We start from the raw sequence: 9,907 nt of genomic DNA, 5'->3' as shown, positions 1-9,907 counted from the left end.
TCCCCCCCAACCCTCAGTTCATTCTCAGCATTCAATAGTCTCTCAAGTTCTGCATCCCTCTCTCTCCCCAACTCTCTCTCCCTCCTCCGTTCCCCCTGGTTCTCCATTAGGTCTCTCTTGTTTTCCTGCTAGACCTATGAGTGCAAACATATGGTTTCTGTCCTTCTCTGCCTGGCAACATCAAGCTTTTAGGATGATTGTTAGAATAAGAGTTTTGTATTAAGCTTCAGCTTCCTTTTGTGTTTATTTCCTGGCCTGGAGTTTTGATGGGATTGAAGTGTGTGTGTGCCTAGGGCAGGAGGGAGTCCAAATGGTAGACTCGGGTGGACATTTTAGAGTGGAAAGTGGAAAGAATCCTTCTCTTTGATATTTTTCAAAACTTCTGGTTAAAACAAGGGGTCTTGGGGTGCCTGGGTGGCTCAGTTATGCATCACACTCTTGATTTCAGCTCAGGTCATGATCTCACAGTTGGTGAGTTGGAGCCCCACATCAGGTTCTGTGCTGACAGTGAGGAGCCTGCTTCGGATTCTCTGTCTCCCTTTCTCTCTGCCCCTCCCCCCAAAATAAATAAATAAATAAATATTAAAAAAAATATATAAGGAGGGGTCTTGTGCAAGGAGGAGTGATGATATGGACAAAAGTTTGGACTTGAAGCACTACTTATACACTTGTACTGCAAGGCATCATTTGTTTATCAAGTTAAAATTTAGTAGAAGTGTTTGCTTGTCTTGCAGAACATTGGCAGAACAAGTTACTCGTAATCCAAGGTTTTAGTGTACTAGGCGTTAAGGAAGACTGTGCAGATGTGCTGGAAAGGATACTGGAAAAGTAGGAGAGAGTCAGCAAATGAAGGGCCTAGAGTATGGAGGGAGTGGGAATGGTGAGGTGGAGAGGCAGGGTGGAGTGGGGGAGGAGGGGGGTTTGAAGAATTTTTGGAAAGGTGGTGACCTGACTAGATTCATGCTTTAGATCATCCTGGAGGCAGTGCTGGCTTGAAATCATGACCCATATTAACAAATAAAATAGAACATTGCAGAACAATAGTGTATTTAAGAAATTTAAGATGCCATGGATTGTATGATATGTTTTGGTTTCAGAGATGTTAAATGTGAGGAAAAACAAGTTCCTCTTAAAGCAGAAGAAATACAGCATACTTAATATGATCGTATTTTTGGAAAAACAAAAAGGCTTTTTGGGGAGTAAGATCTGAGGACTGGATTAGGGTGACTTTAACTTTAACTTATAAACTTTTTGGCTATTTTACAATGATGGTGTATTACTGTTTAGTTTGAAAAAGACACTAAAGAGAAAAAAGGACACAAATGAATAGCCATGACAAAGAAAAAAAACAGTATCAAATCTTCAGGCTGGAGGAAGGAGAGGAAGCTCTCAGCAGAGAGAACAGTCCAGAAGTTATTGAGATGATCCAGAAAAAGGTTGTGAAAGGTCTGAGTTTAGCAAAGTCAAAGATAGGCAGCTGAACGGATGGGTTGAAGAGGTAGCTGGTGGGTAAATTCAACAGGGTTTGGAGCCAGAGGAGCCAGGGTGGTTGGGGCCTGGCTGGGAGTGTGTGTGTCGCTCAGTGAGGAGCAAGCTTGGCTTCTCTCTTGCATCAAGCCTGTGCCACTGGATGGATAGTTATTATCGTTTACATGGGTAGAAAATATAGAAGAAAGTTTTCAAAATGAGAAAGATGATAAATTTCATTCAGGGCACATTAAGGTGGAGGTGCCTTTGGGCCATAAAAACAGGAATATCTAGAGAGCAAGTTTGAGGCTCCAAGAATGTAAGACATTAGCATATGTAAATGACTGTTGAAGCCTTAGGCAATGACAAAATTGCTTAGAGATTTACTAGCCGTGGAAAGGGAAGGGGTAGAGGGTAAATCCTGATTTAACAAAGAGAAAGAGGAATAGAAATGAGTTAGGGAGACTTAGAAGGGGCTGCTGGAGGGGAAGTGGGGTGTCACAGAAGCACAGAAGCAGAAGAAGGAACAGCTTTCTAGAGATGACACCAAGTTTGATAAGAAATGAAATAGGACCTAAGCCTGTTAGGTCACTGGAGTCTGGTCTGGAGTAGTGTCAGAAGAGTAGTGGGGACAGAAGTCAGGTTTCAAAGGGATGAAGAGTGAGTGGGGTGACCATGGGGTGCAAGGCTTGGCCATGAAAGGAAGGAGAGAAATCTAGATAAGGAGAATATCAGATCCTATAATCTAAGGTTGGTTGTTTGCTCTTTTGGTAGTTGTTTGAAGATATGATCTCGTCTATGTGCTGAGGGAAAACCACCAGGAAGAGATAAGTTGAAGACCTAGAGGAGAGAGTAAATAATTGATGAATTAGGAGCTGGGGGTGGGGCTGGAGTCCAGGGTTCAGGTAGAGAGATTCCCTGAGACAGAACAGGGAGAGCCACTTTTCCTATTGAGAATAAAAAGAAAAAAAAAAGCTACTACATTAATTGGTGGGCTAAGAGATTGAGGAAGTCTTGGTGGGGTGGAAAAGTAGGTACAATGGGAATAACTGAATATGAGAGCTAGAGGGTGGGATACTGTGAGCAGAACATCAAATATTCTTAGGTCTTAGGGCTGAAGGTTTCCACAGTGGAGTCGTTTTGAGGATACGATAAGATTCAGAGGGTAACCACGAGGATGAAGCATACTGGAAGTGAGAGCATTGTAACATTAGGGAACCGTGAGGGGTGCTGAAGGAGATATGGGAGCCAGCTGGGACAGAGAGGACACCGAGATCAAATTTGTAAACCCCTCGTCTTGTGGTGTGAGTAATGCAGAGGGCATTTTGCCAGGAGTACTCGCTCTCCTCATCTGCAGTGTAATATAGTGACTTACACATGTGTGTCACAATCCAGGTCACTTCCCTTTATCTGATCCTCGGAATAAGTGTGGGAAGTGTGTAGAATAGAGACCATTGCCTTGCACAAAGTAGCTCTCCTTGCTATTAACATGATTGTATTTCTTGTAGGATGTATTCTGATATGCTTATTCTTTGCCTTTGGTCTGAACCTCTACTGTGGATGTGGAAAGGCATCTCCATCCAAGATGGTGGAGCTGCCCAATGTCATTCATGCAGGTAGGCAGGGAGATCCTCAGGGAAAACCGGAGCTAAAGTGAATCTTACACAAGCATGAGAGTAAACCAGGGAGCCCCGCCACTCTGTCTTTCTCTTCAGTCTCTCTTTCTGTCTCTTCCTCCTCTTCCTCCTCCTCTTCCTTTCTGCCTTCCTCTTTGACTCTCTTTCACACTCATTCACTACACATCTGGGTAGTCCCCAGGGAACTCTGAAGTAGCAAAGGGAAGGCATTTTCCTGCTAAAGTTCAGGGCTCTAACTTACAAGTCAGAAAACCTAATGATACAGGGCTCTCTGCACTCGTATCCTTTCTCCTCCCTAGAGCCTACCTTTATTTATTTGTTTGTTTGTTTATTGGTATTCATTGAAGGCCTACCACGTGTATGCATTTTTCTGAGGCTCCAAAACACAGTGGTAAACCAAATAGACAAAATCTCTGCTTTCAGGAAACTTACATTCCAGTAGGGAAGAGTCACAATAAACATAAAAGTGAACATGAAAATATCACTGGTGACAACTAATTAGAAACAAAAGCCAATAGAGATGATGGAGACTGACCAGAGAGCTACTCTAGCAAGGATGGACAGAGAAGGCTTCTCTCAGAAGATGACAATAAGCAGAGGCCTCAGTGGTGAGGAGGAGATAGCCATGTAAAGGTGGAGAATAGCAGAGCAGGATGGGGAAGGCATTCCAGATAGAGGGAACGGCTAATGTTACATCAGAAATGAGTGTGATATGTTTCATGAGCAGAAAGCAAAATAGCAGCTAAGCTGGATTAGAGAGAGAGAGAGAGAGAGAGAGAGAGAGAGAGAGAGAGAGAGAGATGTGGAGTTAAAAGAAGTCCAAACAGTGAGCAGGGTCTGGAGTGGGGTTTGGGTTTTAATCTAAGTGTGATGGGAAACTGGGACATTTATAATCAAGAGAGCAACCAGTAATTTTATATGAAATAGTTTATCTGGTTGCTGTGTGGGGAATAGATTAAAGGGGATGCAAAGGTAGAAGCAGAAAAGCCACTTGGGAGACTACTGTCGTGGCCCAGGTAAGAGACAGTGGTAGTTTGCAATAGCAAGTATCATATGTAGAGAGGGATTGAGATTTGGAAAATGTTCTGGAGATAGAACCTAGAGAATGTGCTAAATGGGTTGACTAAAATTGACCAAGATTGTGACTACTGAGGTAAGACCTGGTTTGGGGGCAGGGAGTCAAGTGTTCCCTTTTGGAAAGCTTACGTTTGAGATGACTATTAGACATCTATGTAATGGTCTGGAGGAGGACAGCAGAGCATGTAGGTCTGGAGCTCAGGAGTTGACTCAGAAATGAAGTAAATCTGAGAGTCTTGGGGCATCTGGGTAGCTCAATTTGCTGAGCATCCAACTTTGGCTCAGGTCATGATCTCACTGTTCCTAAGTTTGAACCTGACATCTGGCTCTATGCTGACAGCCTGTCAATGCAGAGCCTACTTCAGATTCTCTGACCTCTTCTCTCTGCTCCTCCCCAAAATAAATATTTAAAAAAATAATAGTAAATTTGAGAGTCTTGGGCAATTAGGTGGTATTTTAAAGCTAATGAATGAGACGCAGTTATCTATAGAGGGGATCTAGAAGGAGAGACAGAGTTCCAAGACCAGCCCCAACATTAGAGGTCCAGCCTTTGATAGTACCTTACTTACTATTATATAACTGGTCTCAGCCATACTATGGCAAAGAGGAGAAACTGTAAAATCCACATTCCCCCCCCCCCCCGCCCCCCATGGCCTATCAGCTGGTTGTGGCTATGAGTGTGACAGACACAAGAGTAAGGTTAATTTCAGGGTCTGGACTAAGGTCCAGCTACTTCTTCCCAAGTGGAAAGACTCCTCCCATTGCCAACCTTAGAAGGTGTAGGTATCAATTTATTAAAGGAGTCGGTAGATTTTCTACATGCATCCTGATTTTACCTGTGGGGAAACCAAGTCTCTCAGAGCTTAGCATCTTGTGGAACTGATACTCAAATCAAGTTGAGTTCAAATGTAGCATTTTGCACTAGAGTCATAATCTTTCCTCAGCTCTGGATATTTTACTCAGTTGACCATTTTCTCCCTTGGAAATCTCTTCATTACTCTATCTGGTGCTTCTCTTGCCTCCTTGACCCCACTTTTTGCTAGCTCTTCTTTCCATTTCTCCTTTCCACATTCTCTGCTCATTCACTGTGTCCTACTTGAGTTACTTTGAATGTGTTCCCAGATTCACTTAACAGTTCTATTCTTGGGATTTCCAAATCTATATGTGAAGCCCACTCAGAGAAAGCACAGACTTTCAATTGATTAGTCAAGTCTTGGCTCTACCTCCAACTATTTCTTTAAACTTGGCCAATTTACAAACACTTTCAGCCTGAGTTTCTCCATTTTTGCAAGAGGGAATATGACTAGGTGATTCTGAAGTTCCTTCCAGTGCTCACATTCTGATTCTAAACCTGATGCTACTTTCAATAATGTTAATAGTAATAATGACATTTATTGCATATTCATTGCCAGACGCTGAGCCAAGTACTTTACACATATATTAATATATTTAATTCTCCTAACAAATTCTTATGAGGTAGGAGCTATTTTTATGCTTTTTTATAGTTGAGGAAATGGAGTTCCAGAGAATGTAATTTCCTACTATTTTATAACCAGTAAGTGGCAGATGATTTTAATCTGGAGTCTACATCATTTAGCCTTTACTCTGAACCTAACCATTTCCCTTCAAAATCCTGATTCCTGTGCTGCTCTCTCACCTTTGCCCCATAGCACCTCACCTCCTCTGAAACATTAGTCCTTCTTAACCCCTCTGCCCTGAATCTGCAGCCTCTTCTCTTCACCTCCACTGGCTGTTTTCCTTCCTAAAGTAAAACAAAAACAAAAATAAAAATGAGCACCTTGTTTGGAACTGTCCTACCTTCAGTCTCTACTTTACCTCATCCTCATTTTCCTGCACATATCACCTCCCCCAGAGCCTTTCTTGATCATCTTGATCAGTGTCCCACCTTCATGCAACTCTGGGCATTTCTATTTGGGAAGAGTTAAGTTGGAGATACCCATTAGACATTTAAGTAGAGATGGCAAGTGGGCAATTGGATATGGAATTCAGAGCTTAACTTTCATAGCACCTAACACCTACTATTAGAAATAATTTATGGGGCGCATGGGTGGCTCAGTTGGTTAATCATCTGACTCTTGGTTTTGGCTCAGGTCGTGATCTCACGGTTCATGAGTTCCAGCCCTGGCTCAACACTGAGAGTGCAGATTCTGCTTCAGATTCTCTCTCTCTCCCTTTCTCTCTGCTCCTCCCCTGCTCATGCTCTCTCTCAAAAGAAATAAAAATTTTTTAGAAAGAAAAAATAATAATTTATATATTTTCTCATTTTTGTGTGGCCCTCTCAATCAGAATGTAGGCCCCATGAGGGCCAGCACTGCATCTTGTTCACCACTAGCAAAGAATTAGTTGTGTAGAGGACTCAGAATAACAATGTGTATTGTTTCCTGGGGCCACTGTGAGGCATGCTCACAACCTCGGTGGCTTAAAATAACAGAAATGTATTCCTTCACAGTTCTGGAGGCCAGACAGTGGAAATCAAGGTATTGGAGGAGCTGGACTCCTTCTAGAGACTCTAGGAGAGAATCTTTCTCCTCTTCTTCCAGCTCCCAGTTACTGGCCACATTTCTTGGCTTCTTTGGCTTGTGGCCACATCATTCCAATCTCTGGCTCTCTTTGCATGGCATTCTCTTCTTCTGGGTCTTACAAGGATATTTGTCATTGGATTTAGGGCCCACTCAGAAAATCCAGGATAATCGCATCATAAGACCCTTAATTTAATTACACCTGTAAAGTTTTTACAAATAAGATTACATCCACAGGTTGCAGGGATTTGGACATGCACATATCTTTTTGGGACCCAACATTAAGTCTACTACACAAGCGAACAAGAAGTAGTTTGGGAATGTCTTTCTCCAGTTCAACCCTTTCTCCCTTTATGTTGGCTAACTTAAATTTTCTTCAAGATTCAGCTCAGTGGCCACCCAACTGAAGGAGCCACACTCCTAAGCCCATTACGTGCCCCTCCTACAATAATAGTTAATACATAGTTAACTGTTTTAAGGATTTTATGTGTAAAACTCACTCAATTCTATGAGATAGTCCCTGTTACTATCCGTATTTTATTAAATCCTAATACTCTGTTTTGTTGTCCCTCTTCCCCAGGCCATCAACCAAGATGTAGTCATCTCTCTGTCCCTAACACACAGTGTGGCACATCCAGGCTCTCTGAAAGAGCTAATGGGTTGAATAAAAGACTGAACAAGAGATAAGTTGGCAATAGACTGAGAAGCCCTTGGAGTATCGATTTAAGACATTTGGATTTTATCTTTTAGATCACAAATGTCAGCTTTAAAGCTGAGAAGTGATAGGATGAATTCCTTTTTCAAATATATCATCTCTTTGGGAGAAATCTCATCATCAACTTTGTTTGAATTATCACCTTTAAATAGGCCATTGCATATGAGCCTTCTCCCTGAGCTCCGGTCTCACATTGCCAGCTTTTTACTGGGTCTCCATAGGCCCAAATTCAGCATGTCCAGACCAGCCCCCATTATCCTTCCTTCCCCCAAAGTCACTCTTCCTATATTATCAAATTCACAGGCATCCAGACTAGACAACTAGAATTAATCCCAAACACTTCCACACCCCCACTGCCAGTGAGTCATCACATCCCATCAACTCCATCATTTTTTTTCATTATTTCTTACTTTATTTTTTATGAATATAATGTATTGTCATAAATTATATGTGTCATAGGGTAGTTCTATTTTTCATTTTTTGAGGAACCTCCACACTGTTTTCCAGAGCGGCTGCACCAGTTTACATTGCCACCAACAGTGTAGGAGGGTGCCCGTCTCTCCACATCCTTGCCAGCATCTATAATCTCCTGATTTGTTCATTTTTGCTACTCTGCTCAGTGTAGTTTTGATTTATGTTTCCCTGATGATGAGTGATGCTGAGTAACGTTTCATGTGTCTATTGGCCATTTGTGTGTCTTCTTTGGAAAAGTGTCTATTCATGTCTTCTGACCATTTCTTCACTGGATTATTTGTTTTATGGGTTCAACTCCATCTCTTGAACTTTATCTCAAATTCCTAGTCTTCCTTTTCCAACTCCAGTCCATCCTCCACCCTGCTGCTCATCTTCTAAGCCTAAAAACTAGATCTCTCCATGCTGCTGTCTTCTTAAAACAATAACAGAAAAACCCCAGAACAACTCTGCAGTGGCTCTTCATTGCTCACAAGTGAGGATCTTTATGATCTACCTATAAAGATCTACCTTTTCTCCCAACTCATTCATTCAATGCATATGTATTGAATGCCTCCCATGTATCTAGTAGTGTGCTCATTGTGTTTATATATTTAGTGAGGGGGATGCCACACACATATATATAGATGGGCATGGGTGTTCTCACTTGAACTGCATCATGCTGTAGGCAGTAAGGGAAGTACCCCAAGGGAAGATGCTACAGGCTGATGGATGGTGGCATCCTCACCTCTTTGCTTTCATGTATACTATAACATTATTGGTGTTTGTATACCTCTTTAGAATAAATGTTTATTCATTTTTGAGAGAGAGAGAGAGAGAGAGAGAGAGAGAGAGAGAGAAAGAGCATGAGTGGGGGAGGGGTGGAGAGAGAGGGGGACAGCGTATCTGAACTAGGCTCTGTGCTGACAGCAGTGAGCCACCATGGTGCCCTGGTATTTGTATACCTTTTGAGTAGATTTACAGATTATATTATTTCATTTCAAATTAATCTTCACCAAGAAAACAAATGATTTTTAAAAATTCTCAGAAGAAACTACAAATAAAGATAATACTTAATTTTAAGCCCAAGGGAGGATTACACCTAGTATGAGCCTTAAGCAGTCTTAAACTTAAAACAGTAACTATCTACATCTGACACGAATTGTCCCCCACATTTAAAACTACAGTAAAGAACATTTGAAACAGTGATTTATATTCGCCATTTTTAATGATAACCTACTCTTCAAGGAGAATTGGGGTTTGAAGTATTAGTTGATAATAGTATTAAAAGCCATGATAAGGTGCCTGGGGCTCAGGCAGTTAAGCTTCTGACTCTTGATTTTGGCTCAGGTTATGATCTTACGGTTCCTGGGTTTAAGCCCCACTTGGGGCTCTGTGCTGACAGTGCAGAGCCTGCTTAGGATTCCCCCCTGCCCCTGCTGCCTTCGTCTCTTAAAATAAATAATAAACATAAAGCTATCAAGATTAACAATATTTTTTTTCCGCAATATACATGTAGAGCCTGCCGTGACTATAATTTTTGTGTTTATAGGAAAATGGCTCACAAACATTCCCAAGTAGAGTATCATGCTTTTATGAGCTCTCCCAACTTCCCTGCTTTCCCTACTTTCCTGGAGAAAGCAAAGCACCCAGCCAAACAGAAATAAATTGCTCAGTTTCATATTGTTAGTGTTAGACATTACGAAGTTAGAAAATAAATGAATGAGCTTTCAGTTGTCACTGTTTTAAACTATTTAGTGCTCACCACGATCTTGATTACAACTGCTTATTTTTCCCTTGTAATTTTTATTTATGTTTTTATAATGTACGTTAGTATAGCAGTACATTCAGATAGTTTTAAATAAATAAATTGCCCTGGGCTACTTGTCATTCCCTAAGCTTGCTCCATTTTTTTCTACAGCTTTATGCTTTTGTTACTTTTTCTCAGTCTGGTTTCTCTCTTCTCCATTTGGCAGGGTCCTAATGATGGTTCAGGACTTCTCTAACATCCTGAGGCACAA

Source organism: Suricata suricatta, chromosome 1 (assembly GCF_006229205.1).
Source record: "Suricata suricatta isolate VVHF042 chromosome 1, meerkat_22Aug2017_6uvM2_HiC, whole genome shotgun sequence".
NCBI lineage: Eukaryota > Metazoa > Chordata > Mammalia > Carnivora > Herpestidae > Suricata > Suricata suricatta.
The sequence above is the reverse complement of the archived record's forward strand: the minus strand, read 5'-3'. Positions refer to the sequence as shown.